The sequence below is a fragment of the Crocodylus siamensis genome, chromosome 4, assembly GCF_052110815.1.
Source record: "Crocodylus siamensis isolate JL-2025a chromosome 4, ASM5211081v1, whole genome shotgun sequence".
Classification (NCBI taxonomy): domain Eukaryota; kingdom Metazoa; phylum Chordata; order Crocodylia; family Crocodylidae; genus Crocodylus; species Crocodylus siamensis.
The window spans coordinates 80,562,220-80,588,590 of NC_143398.1; the positions used below are offsets into that span (position 1 = coordinate 80,562,220).

Genomic DNA, 26,371 nt, shown 5'->3' on the forward strand with positions numbered 1-26,371 from the left:
AAACATTTAATAAAACACACATTAATATAGAAAATCATAAATGGATCTTAGACCTTTTAAAAATAGTTTTGTATAATCATATACCTAAAATGTTTAAAAGGTTGGCAGTATACAGCCAATAAAAGTAATTTCTCATAATAAAACACATTCTAGATTTGCCATATTGTTATGGCATTTATTAAAACTCACAGAAAATTTAATTTAATGTTGGAAACTCCTAGGTAATACTGCAATTTAAGAACTAAGAATTTAATCAGAAAATCCCTTCAGAGCATTAAACAGTGCATACATATAGCATAGGCTAAATTCACATCAGCTGGCACAGGAAACAGGAGTGTAAACAACTCCCTGTACTAACCTGTCCCCCTTGTGCATCAGCAACAATGCATATTGTCTCCACTGCCAACCTCCTTCAAGGGGTTACACTGGCTATACTGCTCAGTAGTCACTCCCAGGAAGGATGGAGCTGTGACCATACCACCCTCCAGACACACCCAACATGCCTCAGCCCCAGAAATTTGTCAGTCATTTTCTGGATCATGACTGCTCATGCCCAGTCATTGTTCAGGGCCACTGGAGACCGAGGCCTCAAGAGTGGGCACTAGGGATAAGTTCAGAACGGCCTCACTGCAAACTCTTGGATCTGGAGTGTATCTGTGGACTCTGATGGATGGAGCATGTTTAACCTCATCCTTCCGGAGACACTACCACAGCAGTGACAAGGCCATAGTGTCTCCATTGAAGACTTCACAAAACTTTTTACATGGAGGATGCACTGCTAAGACACAGAATAAAGAGTAAGTCTAGAGACCTAGGAACTTACTGGCTGAACATTTCACCTCTTCACTGAACACTTTCATATTCCACATTCATACTATATTATGTTGTGTGGCATCTTACCACTCATTGGTAAATCTCTCTCTCCTTGTAGCTTAGAGTTACCATGTAGTTCCTATATGCATATTGCTTTTGATTTACCTGCTGTACCTACTTGCTATATCTCATATTTAGATAGTAAAGTCATTACAGCAACAACCCTATAGTTTTCTTCTGTACATTTAGCACACTGGGGACCTGCTCCATGACTGGACAATGCAGTAATATACACAACACATCTAAAGGATCCTTAGATCCTTTATAATGTACTGACAATTTAATAAATAGAAATTCTGAATTTGCCAGTACCTTTATGCTTTCTATATTTTCCCCACAGAGGAAGCCAATTTGTCCCTTAGTGACCAAGCTACAATGGAAGGAGGTATTATACTCTGTGAGTATGGATGTAAACTAAAAGTAAGGTAAGACAGCTATCAATTTAAGGTAAACAAAACAAAAATAAAAACAAAACCCTACAAACATGGTCAAGTAAAACAAAAGAAAACTTACAGAAGCTGAATCGTTTACTTCAGTGAGAATGAGCTCTGTGTTAGGAGATCTTCCCTGCAGCCAAACTAATTCAACATCCAGGCCTCACTAACTTTGGCTTCTTGAATCATCTTATCCCTTTTCCAGTCCAAAACTTTCAGAGCTAATCCAGCCTGCAGAGTAATCTTGCATAGCTCACTCTGTGAAGGAACACTGCACCCATATTTAAGTGAAATCCAATGACAGCTTGTTATTCACTATGTATGCCTAGGTCTATAGTTTAGGTTTGACATTTTGTTCTTTTAAATATATCTTTAAAAAACTCTACACACAGCAACTTGACAATGCATAACCACCACACACAGAACTGACTTCAGTGAGAGTTTTTCCTGAATCAAGATTTTTCCCATACTGTTTATCATAGTAATTATTTCTTCAAAACTTATAGTCAATTCTGGCTTAACAGTGCTACCAGAGATCCATTATGAATTTATTTTAAACAAGTGTGAGTTATAATAGTACATGCACAGTCTCTGATTTTATTTCCTAAACAGTCTTTAGAGAGGCTATGTATCACCTTGGAAAATATGAGTTAAGAGATAAAATGACTAAGCTATGGCATCACATAACCAAGAACTATATAAATTTACCCATGTGTGAGCACACATGCACACACATAGAAAAATGGTGCCATGTCCCTTTGCATGATTTACACAAAGCTTATTCATTGGCACTACCTTCCAGATAGCAAGTCAATATTTATAATCCTTGGGGGGAAAAACACACGCACACACACACGTTTTCCTCTGAAGAATTATAATATTGACTTGTTGTGAAGTAGTGCCATTACAGATACATACAAACACATACATATATACACATATATGACATTACTTCTATTTCAGCCAGCCAAAACCCAGTTGTGGAAAGCAGAAAAAAATGCCAAAAAACATGAAAAAGTCTGGGGCCAGGTATGACAAATACCAGTTTGATGGATGCCAGAGATTGAACTAGAACTACAACCCTCCAGTCCTACAAGTATGAATCTAAGTGGTCTGAGCCCAAGAGTCAGTTTCCATAGCTGAGGATATAGTGGATATAGAACTTCTCTGGACTGTCCACAGAAATGGATATAAGCACCCACTAATCATCTGGTAGCTCTTTTTTTTAAATAAATTCTGAATGGACGAAGCTCAACCTGAACATCAAGAGACCAGAAAAGTCCGAATACAGACCAGTTCTCAGTTAAGTGATAAACTCCATCCCGTCTAATGCACTGAAGCCAGAGTTCGTAAAATAAGCTTCAATGCTTTATATAAAGGATTAGCCTCTTTATCTGAGACTGAGGGCATGGACAGAGATTCATTTGAAGCATAAAAAATTTTCCCAGGAAATTTGTAGCACCCCAAAAACATGGTGGGACAAGCACAAATAGCTGTTCCAGTGTCCATTTACCTGTAGTGATGCAAAACAGGGCAAAAGTTTGTACTGCTGGGGCTCTTCAACCACAGAATAGTGTGTAGTGATCCCAGAATGCCTTACAGGGCCCCCCCCCTCTCTAGAGGTTCATCAGGATAGCTGAGTGCAGACTGGCTGAGCCCCTGGGGAATCACCCTCCCAAAGACTCCTACCCGTTTCATGCCAGGAGTGCATCTATTCACAGTTTCCACTGCCAAAGGATCCAACCTGAACTTGATCCCTGCTGCCAGGAAGCCATGCAGCTCTGGATCCACTGATTCTCTTGTGACTTGGGAAAGTTATAAGGACACCATAGAAAATAACCTGAATCTTAAGTTGATTCACTTACAAAGAAATGTAGGGATAAACAAAGTAGGTGTATAATTAAGGTTCTTAATCAATGTATTTATTTCCAAAGGACAAATTTTGAAGTGAAGTGAAGTGATCTGGAATGAAGAGTTCAGGAAAATATATTCACAGATGACCTGGAATTTCTTAAGGTCCAGTGCATGCTTTACTTCTGCCAGCACAGAGCCAAGGCTGGCTACTGCTTCTTCAGAGAGCTCCTGTGAAGGCACTGTTGAATGTCATGTATGGCCATGTAGACGTGCCCAAGGCCCTGGCTATATGGTTTGTGGTTCACAAATCAGTTTGGTGTAGGCAAATCTGCAGTGGAAGAGGCAGTACAGGAGGTGTCCTTGCCAACCAGTGGGTGCTGGCAATGCGATTCACCTGCCTCGTCAACACATAGGACAACAGTGGCAGGAGGAAGACTCCAATGCCAGCCCCACTTCATAAGTGGAGGAAGGGGCTGCCCTCGGACCTAGCTGTGGCCTTTAGAAATTGCATCAGTAAGTCTGCACCAAGTACACGGGAATCTCCTGGCCACAGTAATGCCCTGCACGCCTCTGAAGTTGCCTCCACTTCAGGAGAGGCATTAAATAGTGCCCCCTTTACCTGGGCCTTGGAATTTGCCACATTTAAGACTGGAAAGATGACTTTGGAAGTACTCAGACTTGAGCTCAGCCATTCAAGAGTTCCTGCTCTGGCTTCTAGAGAATGCCAGAGATGCTGACATAAGATTTTTTTTTTTTTCCCCATTGCAAGAGGATCTGGGACATGGATTCCTGCTGAGCTCTTTGAGTAGGAAGGATTTTATCATGTCCACAGAGCAGACCAGTAGTGACCTGTGAGACTGCCTTGGCCTCCCTGGGGCAGTACAGTTTGGTGCAACAGGCAGGCTCCTTGGAGCCATGGACAGGGGGTGAGAGGGAGAACACAGCCTCCACAGATGCTGGAGGATTCTTGTGGTGCTACATATAACTGGATGTGGATATCATCATGCCTAGAAATTACTGCTGAAAAAGCTAACATTTCTTCATACAATTGTCATTTTTTTCCCCAATGAATGGCTGTTCACTTGGATTTTGAAGCACTAAAAGAGAATATTTCTCATTACAAATGTAATGCCTGTCCATGGACAAACAGACGCTCATTCTTGTGGGTTATAATGTACATTTAGAAATGGGCTACAAAAATCATTTTTTAAAGAAGCATTATTAATTTATATTATGTCAGTTTCATTATTCTTGATTTCTAATTAAACTATTGCTAATAAATAATTATATATTTATTATATATATTAATGATATATTAATAAGAAATAGAAAGGTGTGATAGTATTAACCTGCCCCTGATCTGATGTGGATGAGAGTTCTGTCACTGACAAGCAAGTTCAGGGTCAGCTCCTAGGTTTCTGATGGGCACAAAATATATAACTAAAGATTGTTCAATAGTAGACATATTCACAGTTTGAAAAGTGTTCACAAGTTTGAAGAAAGGAGAAGGCATCACAGGGGGCATGACTAGCCTTTAAAATAGAACTCCCATTACTATTAAAGTTTCCTTGCTGGTTGTGCTGTCTTTTCCAAGTTTGTAATTGTTTACACTAGTTTATCGGAAGCAGAATCAAGTTTCTCTTTACTTCTGATACTAAAAGAGAACACTGCAGATCTACAGGAAACAAATAATACCCAATGTTTGCCAAGGAAAATAACTACATATGCCAAATTATAAGTAACACTGAGATAGTTCTCATTAACTGTGAAGGAGTTAGAAACAGAATTGGCCTCTTTCAGGCATGGAAACAACACTCCAACATTATGCACATCCAAAACTGTTCCAAATAACAGGAAGAAGAATTGAAGTTGCCATGCAGTAGGCTAGTGCCTGCCTGTTACAGTCTGATAAGAACTGCAAGAAAATATTTTAGTTGGTTTCCAGATGGATTGAAGAGGCTAATTCAATACTTTTATTAGAGAAACAAATTAAAACTGTTCTCACTGAGAAGGACCAATTCCATTAGATACAATGGAGAAAGTCAGCCAGTTATTGAAAGAGAAGAAACAGCACCTGTCCCAATGAACTAGTGTTGCTGGGGTGCCTGTTAGTTTAAGATACATCCCTTACTTACCAGAAAGCTACTGTATAGTTTCAAACAAAAATAATGAAATGAATTGTGTATTGTGCTATTGGTACATGGTTTTGTAAACTGTAGAAAACTTCACTGGGTGATGTTCCTATAAAATAAACTTTATCCGTTATATTTCATGCAGCTGTTCATTGTTATCATCAGCCCCAAGAGCAATACACACTACAAAAAATAGTTTTGGAAAGTTTGCAGATGTCCAAACAGAGCACAAAGATATAGAAAAAGCTTCTATTCTCAGTTGAAGGACTTAAAGGAAAAATAAGCTATCCACTGCTGGTATAAAAAAAACAGTTCACACTCAGACAGGCTGTTTTTAAGCATTTACAAGGCTTAAATTGAATATTTTTTGACAGCATTTAACTAAATGTTGATTTTTGGAGGGATGAGACAGTATAAAGTATAAAAAGGACAAAAGAGTACAGAAAAAGAATACTGATAAAAAAGGAGGTACATGAAATAAATAATTGATTAATTTCAGAAAAAGACTATGTATACCTGTGCCTCTAGGCATATTACATTGAATTTACCTGCACTTTTGCCTTACAGAGTTGGTAGTCTGTGCCAGCACCAGACTTGGAATGATATGGGAATTAATTTCAGATGAACAATTTCTTTTTGTAAAACTTGAAGCTATACATTAAATTGCTAGCATATCATGAGATCTCACTTGATTTCATATTTATTCTTCTGAGCCTTACTACCCCAGTTGGACACTATGCAGTATTAAAAATACATCTAGTGCTTATTAATTGGTCATTATTAATATTGCCACTTATGTTTGCCATCTATCACAGCACAAGACAAATACTGCTTTGAAAGGGAAAGTCCTTGATCTAAAGAAAATAAATAACTTCCTGCAAGAACTGCTTGAGCTATCTCGCTAAGCTTCATACAATTAAGGGACACAAATAAACATTAAAAAGTGGCATCTCTTTCTTTCAGCAGAGATTAAATAGAAGCCGTTATACTGTAGTCACTTACAGATAATTATTGTAAAACATACTGTATTGTATTAACCACCACATATTCTCAAGTAGTTGAAGCTAAGGTGCAACTGAGAAAATAAATGAATACACTTTTTTCCAATATGCACTATCCTGGCCTTTTTTCATTAGTCCATGCTAAGGCAATAGGGAGCTGCTCCTTTGTTCCCGCTCCTCCTCCCCCAAGGGAGCCAGGCAGAGCTGTCTGCCTTCCATGAAGGGTCAAAAAGCTGTCAAAAAGTGTTAAGAGGATAACAGTCTGACAACCCACACTTCCAACCAAGGGAGCTATACTTGTCCCGGCAGCAGCAACTGTCCTCGCTGCCCCAGCAGCAGAAGCAGCTGTCACTGCTGCTGCCATGGCAGTAATGTTAGTCTCTGCCACCATATTGGCAGCAGCACACAACTCACTGCTCCTGGCTTTCAAGCCCCCAAATCTCACCCAACTCATTATACATGAACTCCCCACTGATCAATGGATGCCAAGTGAGACACAACTTTGCCTTAACAATAAATGCAAAATGTGTCAACACATCTCTATTGCTACCACAAATCAACGCCCTCTACAAGAAAGCCATCAGAATCCACCGATCCTACATGTGTTCAGCACAGAATGTGGTATATCACACATCCAATGGACCAAATGCCCTCATGGAAGCTATACGAGGGAAACTAACAAAATGAATGAACCAGAAAGAACTTGCAGAAAAAAAGATAAAAGGCCAGAGACACATAATCACTCACTGGAGTGCCTTTTTTACAGAACAATCGCTCCCTTTCTGACCTCACAATCTTTGTACTTAAGGAAAAAAACTACAAAACATCTTCAGAAGACAGGCCTAATAACACAAATCATAAACCTACTGAACACTGAAAACCATGGACTAAACACAGACATTTAAGGCTTTAAAGCTCATTACAATCTAGCTGCTACCTCTACCAACCTCCCACCATCCACACATAATAACCTTTTCACTTTTTGAATGGTCTTGCTCTTCCACTTAATTCAGTTGTCTATTTTACTAAACCTCTCTTGTTTTGAAGCAACTCTCCTGATAACTTCTCTCTCCTCCTACACAGCTCTGTGGGACCTGTAGGGCAGGGCAGCACCAGCCTCTTTCTAGTGGGGGGGCTGAGGTGGGCTAGACAGAAAATTGGGGGCACTGCACAGATAATGGCAGGACATGGGCCCTGATGGCTGGGCCAGGCTAGGCTGGGAGCGCTACGTCTTCTCCCAACCCGCAGCCAGCCAGAATGGGTTGGGATGGGAGCCCTAGGAGTGCCACAGGCAGGAGCAAGGTGAACTCAGCTGTGTGGGGCAGATGGTAGCAGCCCAGAAAGGAAGTGGGGGGCTTGGAAAGGGGTGGCACTAGGAGGGGGTGCTAAGGCAAATTTTGGGGTGGCTCTAGCTTTCCCAAGCTCCCTCCCTAGTACCCGCCCCCTGCCGGTGGGAACTTCCGTAGTTGCTCTGCACAGCTGCATAGATTGTTCCTTGATTGACCAATATCAGAATCAGAAGCACCATCTAGCAAAGTCCATAAAATAATTTAATAATTATAAATCTATTTTACTCAGAAAATGAGAAAGAAAGGACAGATTTAGCATGGTCTTCAAAAAGGATTGAAGATTTACTGCTAGTGTTTCACAGCAACAATAAAGATGCAGTAACTTTGTATTTTTTTTCTAGTTAGATAACAGCAAGCTCTGTGAGTGTTTCTAATAAAACCCCAATATTGTTACAAGTTTGAAAATGTAGATATTTTATTTAGATGTTTATTTCAACTTCTTAAAAAGCAGCACTTGATCCCTCCCAATATGATAAATTTCATATCTTCAAAAAATATACATAACTCATTTATGAATGAGTGGAAGCAACCATTAATTATTTTAAAATTTATACATGTAGCTGTGATGGAATTTGTCTGGCTTATGAAAAGATATCTTAAAACTGTTAATCTCTGATTATTTCTTATTAATTTAGATGCATTTTCATTGATCAAGGCAGAAACTCAATAGGCTGTTAGTCAACAGAAAATCTGTGCGAGAGACTGGTGCATAGCAAAAAAAATTTAAAAAATTAAATCAAAAGTCAATTTCAGGCCAACTGTTCCTAAGCATCTGGGACTCCAAACAACAGAAATTTGTCAACATGAGTACAGGGCCATAACTTCGCTCTGCACTTCTGTCTATTTGCATTGGCCAGGCCAGCATAATTCAGAAAAAAAAAAAATCTCTGTTAAACAGGGAAGCAAAGTTTTTTTGTGATTTATTTTATCTTCTGAAGAAGGGCAATTGTGTCCCAAAATGTTTCTAAAATTTCTCCCAAACATACAGTTGGTGCATTGAAAGAGAATACAATAAACCCCATACTTCTTATGTATTTCCTGGACCATCATGCAACAACATCAATTGCCAGCCAGTGTTTCCTTTCATAAATGGGTTATCACCTCCCTCACCTTGAACAGGAGATGTTGGGTGAAGAGGGAAAGAAAATGCTTTCATTCACAGATTTCAAATCCATAGATTTGATATTAGCTGCTAATTTATTGTAACTGGAACCTGAATGCCTGTTTTCACAAAGTTGGGTTTTTCAAGAACATTTCCTCATTAATAACGTTGGCATTCAGCTTCAACTACTTGAGGAGACAAACAACCTCTGGTGCTTCTTTAAGTTGAACATTAAACTGCAGTTGTCTTGGATGTTCAATCAGTTATGGAGGAGTGTGGGAACTATATGGTTTCTCCTCTGTGCCAAAGCATTGATTTATCATGGAGAAGGTAGATAACACCACACATCTTCAAAAACTCACAGCCGACTTCTTTCATTACCTGCCCTCTCTGATAGCATTTCTTCATTTCTTCATCTTCTTAAAGGATCTGAAGATCAGGGACACGTACAAAAAACAGCTGGACATTGGGATGAAGCCTACTCTTCACTGCCAGATCAGCATGATTCAAGGACATTCATATGAAGACCTACTTTAAAACAAAGACATAATGCAGTGGGCATTGTAAATATACCCTGAGCTAGTTGTGGACACTGTAACGTGTGTTATCAATGCCCTCACAGTGAATGGTAGCACTATGAAGAGATAATTAAATATCTCTGCATGTACTAACTTTAGAACCAGAATCAGGATAGCCAAATTTAAACAGTGCTGCACCCAGGTCACATGGAGCTAATTAACCAATCCACAGTGCTTTGCTTACACGGATACACTTGCTCTGGTTCCAGAGTAGCTTTGCACCCAAATCCTTCTAACTTGCATGTCTTAAAAACTGTAGGTGCCTGTGAAAATTTTACTTTGTATCTGATAATCTCTCTGTCCATTAGGTTTCCTCTACTCTTAAGTTTTCTAACTGTTTAAACCTCTTTGCAAAGGATGAACCCTGATCTGGAGACAGCGAACAATATAACTAATACCTGAGCAAAAATCTCAGAGTTTTTTTCGGCCTTTCAGTGCAGAGGAAAATTGACACCACTTTCCTGAAAGACAGCATTATACAACTGAAAGCAAAGGTTTCAGTCTCTGTATTCCTTCAGAAATCTTTGACAGGAAGGATTATCTACTAACATCTTTATAGTTAAGAATGCTTATTTAGAAGAGTGGTAATTCAGTTGAAGCAAATTCTGATCACGATACTTTGGGGCTCTGGAGTCTCTGTTACAGTTAGCTAAGTCTGTTCTAATCCGTTCTCCTACTGTAGTTTTCCTAGAGTTCACAGTGCAGTGCTGATGCTAAACATTTCCAGGTACAACAGGGAATTCACTAGAAGTACGCCAGAAGCTGATGCCTCCTTATTCCATCACTATAAGAAACTTAACAAGCCCACTAGGAACTCTTTCTGCTTATCCTATTTTCTACTTCTAATTTAAAGGGAACCTAAAGGTGTCTGTCAGATGCTAGGAAAAGTTTTACCAACAGGGAATGAAACAATTGTCTTTCAGGGATCCTTGGTTAAACCAAAAAGAAAAAAAAGAATGCTACTATTCTTACCATAGAATAATTATTCTGGAAAAAAATCCCAATAATTTGCTAATAACAAAAGATAATTTCTATCAGAATACTGTAGTAGCACACCATATCAAATCCAGACATACCAGATCAGAAAAATATGTTGAAATAGTTATAGAAATGTGGCAGTTATGTCAGAGCAGAAAGTACAGACAAGGGGGCAGATCCTATCTTGCTTCTAAGGCAACTAGGACTGTTAAATTATTCAAACTTACATGTGAAAATAGGGATTTTTTTTCCTACCTGTAAGGTGCCTAGAAAGGGGCACGTTCTTTCAATAAAAAGGCTAATAAAACAAAGGGTCATCCTGTTCCTCACAGGGCAAAACCAAGTTATCTCATTCAGACAACACTAGTTAATTATGTCTATGTGAATTCGTTCAGCACTTCTCTGATTTGCCTATACTGCATCTGGTTCTGAAGCTAGCACATGCAGAGTTAGATCAAGTATCTCTTCATAGTTCAATGCAGAGGTTCTCAAGCTGTGGTCCATGGACCACCATTTGTCCATGAGCTTCTTTCAGGTGGTCTGCAGAAAGATTGCGGAACAATTGAGAATATCTGTACTTGCAAGGTAAGAGTACTGATATTAAAATATGAGTTGTGCGCTTTGATTTATAGAACAAAAAAAAAAGTTTATTAAGTGGTCCACTGAGACCCTCAGCAATTTTCAAGTGGTCCATGAAAAAAGTTTGAGAACCACCAGTCTAATGTGTCTCCAGGGAATACCCTTATTCTATAGGGGCCAATTCTATTCTACCCAGGGATATGTCTTTCTCTCACTCCATCCAAAGTTACAGACTGCCTAAAACACTGTTGTCATGTTGAGATCCAGCTTGAGCCACATCACTAAGAAATGTGATCCATCTTACTCAGAGGAGCTCTCTGTCAGTATGAAAAACAGCAGTACTGACTTCAGTTTAGAGAGGATGGACAGACCAGTGTTGGTGGTGTCTACCCTTTGCCCGGTACCCCTCCACTTAAGGCACTTTTTCAGGAAGCAGAAGGCCTCGTTTCCATACCTACATCAGGAGATGTGAATCCCACATCAGCTATTTCCCAAGAGTGTGCTCTAACAGGAAAGAAGCTTTTATCTCTTCTACAAAAAGATGGTTCACTGGAAAGCCAAGAATAAAAGAAGCATGTCCCAGAATGACAGCAACCAACAGGAAAATTTGCTCTGTGGCGCAGCTAGATATTTGCTGTCTTTCTCTCCCATAACTGCTCAATTCTTTTCCACACAGTGGCCCAGCTTCAACAGAAGGTGGTGTCATAAAAACATAAGAAATATCACTTTCTGGGTCATACCGTAGGTACATCCAGTCCAGTATTCTCTCTCACATCGTGGCAGGAATTGATGCTGATGGGGATAGTGAGCAGAACATGTTCTATGCCATGCTTCTTCCCCACTGCAGCTTTCAGCATTCACGGGTTTAATAAATTCTCATTCAGAGGCTGCTTCTATCTGCCACTGAATACCTATTGATGCATCTTTCTGCCAAGAATTGATCCAATTCCCTTTAGAACTGGATTATGCAACTAGCCTCCACAACATCTTGTGGCAATGAGTTCTACAAGTTTCACCCACCGTGTGAAAAATATAGTGAACTGTGTGAACTACTTCTTCTCAGTTTTAAATGTACCGCTGAATAGTTTAGCTGATGGTTAAGACATTCTCCTGGAAACGCGAGTTCAAATTCCTGTAGGAGACACAAGTTTAGATCCCTGTAGGGTCAGCTTGACCTAGGATCTAAGTTTTACACTTTCCAAGAAAATGCCTTAATGCAAGGCTTTTGGGCAGAAAGTTGGCACCATCTCCTGTTAATATCAAACAGTCACTGCAAACATTTTTTTTCTTCTACCAAGTAATTGGGAATTTACATTGAATACATGCTTATTCCCAGATTGAACGGAACTCCAGCAGAGACGGATACCTAGATGGCCATATTGGACAACTTTTAAGTACAGGCAGTAGGCTAAGTCTAGTTTCTTAGGCAACTTTTCTGGACCAGATGAAGCTACATAAGGAACCTAGGTATCTTAACAGAATTTTGATTCTTGCATTGGGTGGTGTAGGATAAATTTTAGTGATTTAGACACCCTGAAGCCGGAAGAGACTCGGAAGCATGTAACGGACGTGGACAATGCTAGCCCTAGGGGAAGGCTATAGCTAAGGCAACAAAAAGTGTTATCCTAGGGGATCCTAACTGGATTTATCCGGTAACCCTAAAAATTACAATATTCAAAGTCTTTCCAATATTCTTATAGACGTATTCCAAGAGCAGAGATGCATCTTTAATGACAGTACTTCAAGTGGTGTAAATTGTTATGGCTCCTTTGATATACAATTGTGCTCAATTCTACTATTTTTCCCTTCACGCTTTCCATGAAGTATGGACAGATGATAAAAGAGAAATCAGCAATAATGGTGATTTCTGAACACATCCCATTTACAAATACATTGATTTTCTATTTTTAAAGAAATATACTAGACACTGTGAGAGCCACCTATACAAATGTTTATGGTGGTGATGGTGTTATTGGTGGGATGGGAATTAGAGGAAACTATCAAGAGAATGATTTTGTAATCTGTATTATGATAACTGTTAAATATTGCTTGCAAATTATTGTATTTCATAAAGAAACTCTTGTTTCCAGGAGGAGAAATTCAAACGATTTCAGCAATATGCTTTTTAGAAATTTTGTTTCAGGAGGAAAGTTAAATCCAAGGAGTAAAAAAATCATTTTGAGGAGATGAGACATATTTCCTACCATTTGGGAAAAATAATAGAAGAAAAATCCATTACTATTGTTCAAACATATGCATATCCTTTTCTCCTTCGGTCAGGTATTATGACAGGGATGCCATGTTACCAGCTCAACCAAAATGGGCCAAATCTGACTCTTTTGGAAATATCAATGTTAAATTACTTAACTTCTCAGACAACTTCTTTTGCAATATTAAGTTGTTGGCTGCTATATTGGTATGTCTCTACATGTATAGATAAAGGTATGGTTGGATCTAATGCACAATTCACACAGTTGTGTCTCCTGCCATGCAGCATGCCTCATTGCTGGGTGTAGGAGAAGCCTGAACCTGGGCTCCCCCAGCATCAGCATGAAGCAGGCTCCCATGGCTAGCAGCCCACTTTGTTGTTGTTGGGGACCACGTTCAGTTGGAACTGAGAATCTCATACCTGATGGGCTTACTTTCTGTTAAACTGCTATGTTGTTGGAAATTATTTCTAAAAACAAAACAAAATAAAAAAACCCCCAAAACACTGGATAACAAAATTCTATTTTTTTCCCTAGTTAGTGGAAGTCATGACTTGTTTATAATAATATAGGGTTATTCATTTATTTAGTTACATGAAGACAGGATCTGTGCTGCCTCTGGCTAGGTACAGGCATTCAAACAGCCCAAGGCAGAATCAATCTAAGTTACATGCTTTTCTGTAAGTGGCATAGTTTAGATCAGCAGTGAACAGAATAAACAGTCACCCTTTGGGAGGGGGTGCACATTTTAGACCAGGTTCTGCCATTTTTATATCAGTGTATGTGTGCTGAACTTCTGATCTCTTATGTTTAATACACCAGCTTTGTATGCCAAGCTTCTATTCTGTTGCAGTTATAGGCCAGTTTCTGATCATTTATATCAGTACAAGTGTAATGTTTGTAACTGGCCTCTGTCTAAACCTGGAAAAAAACAGTGATTGAAAGAATGGTACATACATGTCCCTTGTCAATGCTGCAGGCTATTACAATGAAGGGCCTGATCAAGTCTAAAATTGAAGATCCTATCACAGAAGTGTCTAAATTCATGCTTATTCTGAGGGACAGCTGCATTAGCTACAGTCAGCAAGGGAAGTGACATCTCCACAATATTTTTACAGCTCACTGGTCTGGTGACAGGGCAATTGGTAAAAAATAATGGACACTATCCAATGTGGATAAGTACAGGTCAGAAGTTGTGTATGCTAGGTACTACAAAGCCACATTTCCCAATTGTGAATAATAATATGATATTATTATTCCATGATAGATGACATCAGAATATCTAGATTATCTTTCACGTTAAGAAGAAAAATAATTTTGGTTTTTTGGTAGGAATAAATTTTCAGTAGTCACCGTAAACTACTTATAGCCACAGACATGGGTAGGAAATGTGTCCATATATTTTCCTTTACCTTCTCTTGTTCCATTTCCACTGTTTTTTTTCAGGAAAGCAAGGCTAAATTTCAGTCCACAAAATATCAAGAATTATAGCCAGAGGGAAAGCTTCTTGTACGTATCTCTTTCGTATGAAGCGGGGCCCTTCAGAAAGATAAACTACAGTAAAAGCTCTGTTATTCGGCATCCCCCGTGAATGGGGGGATGCTGGTTAATCAAATATGCCGGTTAATCAAATATGCACCATCTGGTGCACTCCCTGGTGTCAGTGTGCCGGGGGGCAGGGAGGAGGGCCCTGCACAGGTTGCTTTGCCCCAGGCCGTGGGCTGAAGAAGTGACAAAGAAAATCTTGGCTCGCTGTGGTGAAACCGGAAGTCCCCTGGAAGTGATACTTCCAGTTTCACTTTTGCCATGTCCCTTGGATGCCGATTAGTAGAGTTTTCTGGCTAATAAAGTGCCGGTTAACACAGCTTTTGCTGTATCTCAAACAATTTCAAATGGTTTAAGAACTTGGCACAGAATTTATGAAATAAAACTGATGGCCTGTATCATTCAGGAAATCACACTACATGTTCAAAATGGGCTTGTGTTTGCCTGCTTGTGCCAATGAGCAGGCTCATATCACCCTCTATTAAAAATATTTTACAGTTTCAGTTAGAAATCCCCATTTCAATTGGAGGAGGAAGAGTACAGAAGGACTGCTCTGATACTGACTGTGTAGCTGGCCAGTGACTGTGATCCTTCCCTGAGGTCCCTTCCAATCCCAGTGCTCTGGGGGAGGGAGGGAAAAACAGCTGTGCCTCAATACACACACAAACAGTCAGACATGTCATGAGTTTTCCTTGTCAACAGTTTGAGGTACAATTTCCAAGAAACTCCTGCACCTATCTCCTTGAAACTTGGCAGGCTTTATGCTCCCAGAAGCAGATACCATTCTTGCAGTTTTCATTCAAATATGCCAAGAAATGACAAAGGTATAGGCAGTTTCGTGCTTCCCCATTATAGCCTATGGGAAAAACCTCGAAACAGTTTGACAAAATGGAACACTGAAATGAAATGAAACAACACAAAATACTGTCCCAGCGAAATGTTGAAACAGAAGTCAAAACGAAATGATGTCATTTTGCAGAGCCCTAATGATCAGCTGATCATCAGCAAAATGGGACTGCCCCAGGGCTCAAGTGATCACACTGGAGCTCCAGCCTGGGGTCATCCCAAGCTCCTATCAGCTCCAGGACTGGATTGGAAACCTGGGGCCATCCTGATCAACCATTATCTACCAAGGACTGCCCTGGGGTGTGAACTCCCAGGCTATCCCTACTGGCTGATAGCTGATTGGGACCAACTCAGGCCCCAGGGTGGTCCAGCTGTGGGGCAGTCCCTGCATGGCATGCCACAAGTTATGACACCATACAAACCAGCCACAAAGATATTACACATTTTTCAAATACAATTTCTGTACTTGGCTGCATTGTAATTTTATGACACCAAGAATTCTTGACCATCTAGCCAATTGCTATTTCTGGCATGATTAACACCTTAATCACACCAGAGAAAATGATGTATGTCAGGGTCCCAAAAGGCATGAAAACTATGGTTTGTTGAATTTATCATGTCTGTGAAAATGCACCCAAATCTCCCTAAGTCACAAGTCTTTAAAAACATCACAGGTTTGTCTCTGGAGATTTTAGCTGCTAAAGTCTTCAAAGATTCTTCTTCACTGAGCCTGTTCCTGCCTCTTACAGTAGCTAGTGCTAAACAGACTGTATGTGCCATGGCTAGTGACAGAGCATGAGCCATCCTAAGAGAGAAATTGAACATAAATTGCTGCTTCCATGGTAGATACTGGAAATGAAAGCATAGATCCTATACTTCCTATATATCCTTTGGCTACAAAGAATGTCACAACATTTTTCCCAGGGTAAACAATATTATTCCAGGGCAAAGTTGAGTCATTCATATGTCTGCGTCTATTGCCCTGGGATAAACCCTAAAAAGGTTCATGAGATAAGAAGTGCTAGCAGTTTGTCCCAGAATGTCTTGAAGTTCATCCAAATGGTTGTTCTAGATTACATCACTGAATCAATGGCAAAAAAGTAGCAGGGCATTCAGCTACTTACTAACTTCTATTTGCATGGGTAATGTATGTACACACCAATCCCAGGACATTTCTGTTTTGGGACAACACTGGTACAACTTGTCTTGGGACAAATTCAGCACCTGTTCATAGCTTCAGTGACCTCCTTAATGGCAAAGAAAGGAGAAAGTATTGATTTAATTTAAATGCAGAAGAGAGACAAGCCAGGACAGAGGGAGGTAAAGGCATAGGGTGATTGATAACATCGCCAGTAAGACTTGGATTATGGAAAGTTGAGAAACTAAGTAGGAGGTGGTGGAAGACACTGTTTACTGATGCCACAGGGCATCCCTCTACATGAGCTGCTGCTGTACTTCTTTCTATGCTGGCTGTTGCTGCTATGGGATGGATCCGCTTCCCCCCACCCCTTCTGGCACAAACTCTAAGTTGGCACCTGGGGTTGGTGCCCTGCTTGTCCATTCTTAGTTACACTACAGGAGATTAGTACTGGAGCGAAATGGTAGGATGGGATGCTGGAAGTAGCTGAATAATGGTAAAGGGGAGTCAGTTATGAAAATCTGAGTGCAACTGTGAAAAAAATTAGTATGGGAGACTTCAATTAAACAAGAAATACTCAGGGGTGGAGAGTACTGGAACTGCCTAGGCAAGGAGATGACAGTTGTGAAATAGTGAAGGAAGAATGAGAAAGAAAATGGGAATAGGGATAGAGGGAGATATGTGATAAGGGTTGGGGTGCTTAACTTGGATAGGCTGGATTCCAAAGTTGAGAGTGAAGTTATGGAAGGAGAGAGAGAGAGTGAAAGTGAGGTGGGGAGTGAGAGCAGGGATTAAGATGGCTAGAAAGGGAACCTGGGACAAGGATGAAAATTGGACTGGACTAGGATTTAGTTAACAAAGAGCTAGAGTGAAGGAGTAGGGATAGGACAAAGAAAGGATGGAATATAGAAGTGGGGTCAAGGTTGGGGGAAAAGTGGAAAAAGAGCTAATGCCTGTAAAATGCACATCCATCTAGAACAAACCCAAGGCTCCTCATTCGTTTCATCACGAATCTCATAATTCCCCTTCTGTCAGCAAGTATCTTTGTAATCCACAGGCAAAATGATCCTTTACCCTCTTGTGAAGCATTAAGATATGATAGTGATGCATATCATAGGAAAGCTCAAGGAAAAACAAGTCTTTCCTCAAAACTTTACTTTGAATAGTATGCAATAAATATGGCATGGGTCCACAAACAGAACAAAGGCATATGAAAGAAAAAAATGATATCTACCCTTTAAAAAACAGATGTCCATTCTCTGCAATAAGGGAACAGTTATCTTAAAAAAGACATTATGTGATCACACAGTTAATAAGTATCTCATAATACATGTGCACAAGACAGCCATTGCAAAGCCAACCTTAGGCCAACCTTAGCTCTGGCATTTCTTCAGATCTGAGTACTTGACTTTGCAAGCTCTCCTGTTTAAAAGTTGCCTTTTGTGTGGAACAAGTCTTAAACATTTTGCAAATTGCAAGGACTGGTAATACTCGTTGGCGATGTGTAGGGGGGGCACATGCATGCATACACCCCCTGAGATTGGCCGTGCACCTACTGGAAGCACCAGCCACTACACCTCCTCAGATTGGCTGTGCACCATCAGAAATGCACTTCCGGTTTTGTTGCTGGTGGTTCTGTGCTTGGAAATCAGCTGCAGAGGGATCGGCTGTGGGAGGATCCCCCCGGTCTGTGATTTGGCATCCCCTCAGACTCAGGATGAACCAGTCACCCATGGTAATACTTGCCACATGTGCCTTTACTGAAATCTTCTGCAGTACAATAGCAGTTTCCCGCTGCCCCCCTGCCCCTTTCCCCCACTGGAGGGGCAGGAAACCCCTTCTTCCCCCTCTGCCCTGTCACATCCCCAGCCCCCAACCCCCCCCGCCTGGATTTTGCTTTGCTTTGGGGGTGGGAGCAGGGGGAGGGTGATTGGAGGCAGCAGGGGCACTACATGGGTCTGTGTGCACCTCGACAGCTGCAGGCAGGTATGTCTGTGTTTCCTGCTGCCTCCAATTACCCTCCCCCTGCTCCCACCCATAGAGTAGAACAAAATCCTGGACATTTGGGCAGCTTTAAAAAAACCCACCTGGACAGAGATCAGAGGGCTCAAGAAGAGGGCATGTCTGGGAAAACCCAGACATATGGTAACCTCCCTAATTAAATAGTAGGTATTATTGTATTGTAAGTGCCATAAGCGTCACTGTATTTCATTTAATAATTTATTTCACAAACTTTGGTACAAGGGTTTAACCCATATCTCATGTTCTGTGAACTGTCTAAGTAGCAAAAGATAAAATAATTTCTTCCAAAAATAACATCTCAGGATTCTGTTGGATTCGTGGGGAAATATCAGCCAGCTCCCACGCCACTTTCTCTGCAGTTCTTATGCACAAAGTACAACCAAGATGGAGAGGGAGAATGGCTGAAGTGAAAGGTTTTCTGATTATCAGTGGTTTCTGGATTGTATTCTTAGGATGATTTGTCAGGTGATATATGGAAGATCTGCTGTAGCATGCCCTTAGGACCAGAAATTAATCAGATTAAGTGAACTCTTCTTAGTTACAACCAGTGTAAACTGCATACAGAATAGAATTTGGCCTTTTGAGTCTGTAATTTCTAAGGGACTTCTCTCTGCATGTTATGAAACAAAGAAGAATTTTTTCTTCCTTCATGATGCTACTAGTCATAATGATTATCCTCTATTTACAACAAGGAGTGCATTTAGCAATTTTCTGTGATATTGATTGGCTACATTTACTATCCAGAATATTACATGTGTTGAGCATTAGCAAGAATTTTCCCCCATATTTCACCTTAGCATTTGGTTCAAAATGAGCAATTAAACTAAACTCTTTGTGTAGGAGGCATGACTCACATCTTTGTTGTTGTGGTGCTCTCTCTTACCTGATGCCATAGTGAAGATGTAGGTGTAGATCCATTCATGATAGATCACATGGCCTTATTCTCCTCAGACAAGCAAATTACCTATTCTTAAATTAAAAAATAATTTGTTTTAGTTCCTCTTGCACTTCAAAAGTAAGAGCAGGTATATGGAAGTCATCCAACGTGCTCAATAGATAAGTTCTGTTTGAAATGCTTAAGGCTGTTTCCCAGAATAATGGTGAGCTAATGGCAGATTAACTATGGGGCTACCTTTAAATTAAAAAAAACAACAACCAAAAAACATCACAGCATGAAGTTCTGAGGAAAGAGGGCTTTCTATGATTTACCAGAGTGAATTTAACTTCCTCTGAAAAATAAAATTTGAAATTCATGCTTTATTTCCTGCCTGAGAGTAACAGTACTGGATAGTTGGTTATTTGACCATATGATCACTAATCTTCATTATAGTCATATGGCTTTCCATTTAAATAAGAACATTCATGTTCATTAAAAAAAAATCCTTAATAAACAAGACTCCTGAAACATGAATATCCCTGGCAACATGTGTTTGTATGTGGGGGACTACTTTTTGTAGAATATTTGTAAGGTTCTTGAGTATACATTGTGGTAACGCTAAGAGCTTGCTAATTGAAATTATGTACAATTATGAGTTAAGGGGGTTTTCTTTGTGCTCTGATATGAATTCTAGGAAGGAACAAAGAACTGGTGAAATATGTGGATCTATCTCATATGTGGATTTATGTAGGTGAGCCAGAGTTCTACACTTCTTCTGTTTTGTTTTTTTCTGTTGGTCTCAGGAAGCTACGTAATGTTTTTAAAAGGGACAAAAGAACATAATTAGTTTAGCATGATGACACAAAGCAATTAGGATAAAAAGGAAAATATTCTTTTCCCCTCTAGGCTATGAATTCTAAACTTTAACAAAGTACTTTTGGATCTTGCCATTTACAAGAAAAGATATAGCATTTGCTCCAATGGACAAAATGTTACTTTACGTCCATCCATAATATATGGCCGATAACTGGTTCAAAGTTGGGATTGTTTAGACACATGGATGGAGAGAGATGAATAAGCATGGTAAATATTAAGAACTTCAAAGACGGGATCGAGCTACTAGAAAGTGCAAAAGCACAACACAGCTGAGAAGCCCTGCTCTCCTTAAGTGATGCTTGAAATGAAACTATTATTTGTCAAAAAACCCCCAACTAATTAGCAGAGACCTAGACAACTGTTCGTAACAAAACTGAATAACAATAAATCTCAAAATTGCAAGGGCTCGTAATGTTTGCTATGCATACCATCATTGAAAACTTTTGTTGTACAATAATAGATTACAGAAATAAGTGCAGAAAGCTATTAAATAGTAGGTATTTAGTGAATTTCAATTATTCTCAAATAAGTGTCATCGGCTTTTAAATTAACTACAGCCGGTTATTTATTATCTCCTATTATGTACACTTCTTGACTAGTCAGCTGCTATTGGATTCTTCTTACAGTAGCCCCTGAACTCCTTCAGTTAATTAAATCCTTGATTGTATCTGATTTGTCAACATCAGTGTCACTTCTAATCTCCTAAATCCACATTAGTTCAAGAGCTTCAAATGTACTTATTCTGTTGCAAAACTCAGAGGATGCACAAATAGAACCTCCCACTGAGAACTACAATACTGATAACAACCTCCTCCTCATCCCTTAGATGTTGCATACACATGGGACAAGTTTATATTGCACACTGATAAGTACTTGAAGGAAAATTGGTGTTGCTGATAACAGTGAATTATTTTTTCCAAATTGTATTATCTATTTCATTGTCCCTTTGAACAAAGATAACCAGGGGAAAAAAAGTGACCAACAACTTATTCCACATTCTGAAACTTAAATACCGTGGTATCAATCTGCATGACTTTGGAAATCATCTTTCCAAAAGTATTCCAAAACATTTTTAAAAGTTGGATCTAATTTAAAAATCTCTGTTCCTAAGCCTCTCCATCTTCTGTTCATTGCCAAATGCTTGATTTCAATAGGAAAATTGCATGCAATATATTACTGTTCTGAGTAACAGCCTTGTCAATCTAATAACTCTTCAATTAATCTGAAGTGTAAAATAAACATCCATGTTACATTACAAAGTACAGTTTTCCAGCTCTAGACCCTCTTTCCCTTTAAAATGCATTTCCTTTTAAACCATTTTGCTTTTAAGCAAAGCTCTTCTTTATAGTATATAGCTTTGTGAGCCTCTCTACTATGAAAGCAATTCCTTATCCAGGTTAGACATATCACCTTTATTCTGAAAGAGAAGGTAAAACAGGAGAGACTCTTACCAGAAACAGAGAAAACAATTCGTTCACCTAGATCCAACAGTGCTCGGTGCAAGCAGGCAGCATGAGTGATCCTTGGGCCTCACACAAAAGCGAGATAATTGGCTCTCAATGAAGAGATGTAAACATCCATCATAATGGCACTGGTGCTGAAGCTGAAAGCTACCTCAGCTATTCTATATACTCTGACTGTAAGATGATGTCACAAACATCAACTGGGTGTACTCTCATTGGCTTCTGTTACCTGGAATCATATCTTAACCCTAAACTGTCAGCTGCAAATTGAAATGTGTGTCTGTAACAATATTTTGGGGAGGGGAGTGGAACATACAAAAAGATCTCACTCTGAGGGATAGAAATGGCAGGTGCATGCTATCTAAACACTACAAAAAAAAATCCAGACTAATTTGTCTAAATTATTAAATAAGAGCCCTGGGGAATTGCATTTTCATAATCTGCTTACTAAATGACAGTAATCATCAAAATATTGTACAGAAGGGATATTATAGGAAAGGTTAATGCATACAGCATCTGGAGAATTTACTTTTTTAATGATTTTACATTGCCTCCTATTAAGCCACGAGACTTTGCAAAGATATACATAAAAAGAGGATTTACATTTGAGAACATTAGATATATTGCTATAATCAAGTAAGCTACAGGAAAGCTCTGGCATTTTAAGTATTTAAAACTAAAAAAAAACAACAGGTAAGGAGATGCACAAATGTACATGTGCACTTACTCTTTGAATTTTAAGTAGGATCTCAGGCATTCTGTGGTAAATGAGGCATGAAACACTGTCAAAAGTGTAATGTCCCAAATATAGTGACACTAAATATTTTGTTATGGCAGTATACCACAAATCATTTGAACTTTAAATTAAGCCCCAAATGACATATTCAAAGATTTGCCTTTTGTGAAACAGATAGGGATAACAAAAAATGGTCTAGTTTTATTTGACAGAAAATCCTATTGCTCTATTAAAAAATACAAAGGATAAAAGGTCACACTTACTACACAGGTCTAGTGTTCTACCTTAACTTTTTTTCCCATTCACTACCAATACTACCATTTTCTTATCTGAATGGATAAGAATATAATGTGATATTTATTTAGAGAAAATTATATAGCACATCACTTTACGATTCAGTATCCCTAACACTGAACAAAAGTGTTGAGTTTAAAAAATTCTTGATGCTTAGTTAATTCCCCAGAAAAAAATACATTGATATGCTTTAGCTTAATACAGAATATGTGAAACCTATCATAAGATTTCTGGAATAAACCTGATAAACAGCTTTGCCATTGCCTTGTGGTCCTCTCAGAAAGTTGTAGAGACTCAGGAGATTAAATTCTGGGGACTTAATAAACAGCAGCTGTGTGTGGGGATCTGGAGGCTAGCCTATTAGTCAAAATGTACTTTAGGCCAAAGTGAAAGCCCCTGTTCATTTATTTCTGCCTAGAAAACATGGGAGTTTAGATGGAAATGTATATAAAAAAAGATTCATTGCCATGCAAAGTGACATAAAACTGAATTACAGATCAGAAAGATGAATTTGGACAATACGAATGCCAGCTTTGCTTTTGTATGATTAATGATAAAGGTAAGACATAGTAATTGCTAAGAAGATATGAGTCATGAGTAAAAGAATTATTTATGAGGTAAAATATGCTAAGACATATCACATGTATAAGTTATGTTCCTCTGAAAATTTAATGCTAGAAATAGCCAAGATCAAACTGAGTGGCACCAGTGATAAAATCTGATTGTGTGTGCTGATTTGGTCTGCTAAATGTATTGAATTCCCTCACCTAATTAATCTTACCATGATGACTTCATGTTTTGTATGTTTATTATTCTTATATATACAACCCTTGATTCCCTTAATAGAGTAATTAATTCATGTGTGAACCGCTAGCTACTCTAGGTGGATAAAGCACAGTATTTTGACAAAAGCCTCCATGCCCCACTGAGAAATCACTGTCCGTATCATAAGTCCAATATATATATTTTTCCCGCTTAACAATCGTGTACCTGAGTTTCGTTCATGACACAGAACAGGGAACAGAAACCCTCTGTGTGTCTGAGAGAAGAACATTGTCCCAAAGCTGTCCACAAGAAGAAAATGGCACTTATGCTCTAACACATATGTGTTAGAATGCCTTATTTTTTATTGTAAATGAATGGTTAGCTAGCATCCTTAACTTGAATGCTCATGCATTATCTAAACAATACTAAATAATCTGTTTATACATGCATTTGATGTTAAAATCAATATTGACATATAATCAATACGAGCAAAATGTTCATGGCTATAGGGAATGGTCTGACCCAGCAAAGGTAATAGCCGTAAGTAAAAGTGCAGCCTCTAATCATAAAAAATATGCTCAGATCTTATCAATATGAAAATAGTTGTCATGCAATTTGGCATATTAAAACATAATTTCCAAAGGTTGGGCAAATAGGAAGACAACAACAACAATCATGATAATAATGCACCACTGAAGGTGCTTCCTATGAATATGGTAATAGCAAACTAATATTTCAGAAATGGTTGTCAGTTAATTATTCAAGTAGCCATTTGACTGAAAAGCAAATGTAACCCCCCCCACACACAAATGTAGCTTTAAATTATTTACTCATATCTCAGCATTTACATACATCTATTTTCCATAAAACCAAAGCAAAAAAGCATACCCATATACTATAAAAATGAGTATTCAGTACTGCTTCCCCAGAGTATGCTTCTGGGATTAGGTTGGTCAGTTAGCCTCCTTCAGTTAGAATATGCACAGTGCCATTCATGACAAAGATAATAACATATTCTTGAATGTGTTTTCAGCATCCTAATGTAGAAGACAAAACACATAGTTGTTTTAGGAGTAAAACAAGAAAAATAACTGATGTCTGACTCTCAGTACTCCTTCCTTCCAGCGTATAGTATTCATCAAAATATAAATAACACCAATGAATCAAACAGAGGATAATATTTTTGAAATCAAGCAAACTCATACTCAGTTTTATTAGTACATATTTCCCACGAGTTGAAATCATTACTGCATTTAATTGCCTGACAATTATTTCTGTCACATCAATTTAATGGTTAAACCAATTATTTATATTACAAAAACACAACTCTGCACCAGAGACTAATTGAAAAATCCAAACAATCCTTCAGTGTAGCTTAACCTACATGTTATAACATGGCTGGGGTTAGGTCTAAAAATTTGGTGGGGAAATTAGAATGCAAGTCAGTTGATAAAAGGTTTAAAGATTAGATGTAAGGATTCAAAATCACTGTTCTAAGAATTGTATTTTAGAAGAGAATGCCAAGTCAGGAATAGCCGTTAACAATTATAAATATTTTTTTCTATCACATTCTGGCAGTATCAGCAACTGGCTTGCTACCTTGTTATCCACAAGGTGGCATCTGTTTATATGGTCACTAACTCTTGCAATATCCAGTCTGAACAACAATGTTCAACGTTCATTTTATAGTGGATGTATTTATCTCCCAGATTGTTAAAATGCATCCTGACAATTAAGCATTGACCAGCCATGTTGATGAGGCTGAGTAAGTTAGCCAGATCTTGCAGAACTGTTGACCAATGGCAGAAGAACAAAAGATGCTTTTATAGAGAACAGAAACTTGAAGAGGTTTTTTTTTTTAAATCATTGCTCACAAACATATGCTTTCAATATTTCAAGTTCTAGATCCCCAAACCAGCAAATCCCATAGAAGGCTTAGTTCAAAGTATGTAAATAATCCCATTGACCATAATGAGATAACTCATATACCTAAACATGTGTTAATGAAAATTTCTGGAGACGTGTCTACATCTTTTCCTTCTTTTATAAACTCACTGCTAAAATTAGCATGCCTCCTAGCTTCTTTTACACTAGTAGTTCTCACCCTTTTTGCCTCGCAGTCTGAATAGGGGATGCCCAGTTTATTTGAAGGCTGGATCTTTCCAGTGGTCTTGATCTGGTGCCTAAGGTAGGCACAGTGGGGCCTCATCCAGCTGTGTGAAAGGGGTGGGAGGCTGCTGAATCATGATCCAACTGGACAGGTCTGGGGATAAGGGGCATGGTCTGGCCCTAATCCAACTGCATGGGGGTGGACGCTGTCTTGCCCCAATCGGGCCAGAGAGAGGAGGCATGGCCTGGCTCAATCTGAACTTCAGAGATGGAAAGAGGGCATGGCCTAGCCCTGATCCAGGCATGCAGAGGCAGAGGCATGGTGCAGCCCTGTGGGGAGAAGGAGGCATGGCTTAGTCCCAACCCAGGTCTACAGAGGAAAGGGGGTATGGCCTGGTCCTGATCTGGTTGTAGTAGTGGCAAAGTGGGTATGACCCAGCTCTGAGCTGCTGTGCAGGGCTTGGAGTTTAGGAACAGGGCAGGGTGGCAATATTCATTGCCACTGCTCCCTTACTGCCAATTTCCTGACCTGTGAAGAGTCCTGAGGTCTGGGTGCCATGGCTCCGTTAGCTGGATTGGCCTACAGGCCAGAGGTGGAGTACTCCTAAATTAC

At 39.2% G+C, this 26,371-nt stretch overlaps 1 protein-coding gene across 3 annotated transcripts in view; it reads right to left on the reverse strand.

Annotated features, from left to right (window-relative positions):
* The window catches only part of MGAT4C (MGAT4 family member C), a 698,999-nt gene that overhangs the window by 227,277 nt on the left and 445,351 nt on the right, over nt 1–26,371 (reverse strand). The window contains exons 1-2 of one of the 3 annotated variants that reach the window (XM_090042643.1): nt 21,843–21,960; nt 19,522–19,607 (exon numbers count right to left, since the gene is read on the reverse strand). The exons of the other annotated variants lie outside the window; for them this stretch is intronic. The gene's annotated coding sequence lies outside the window, so the exon portion shown is untranslated. Of the gene's footprint in view, nt 1–19,521; nt 19,608–21,842; nt 21,961–26,371 lie in introns of those variants that run through there. 3 annotated transcript variants of the gene reach the window in all.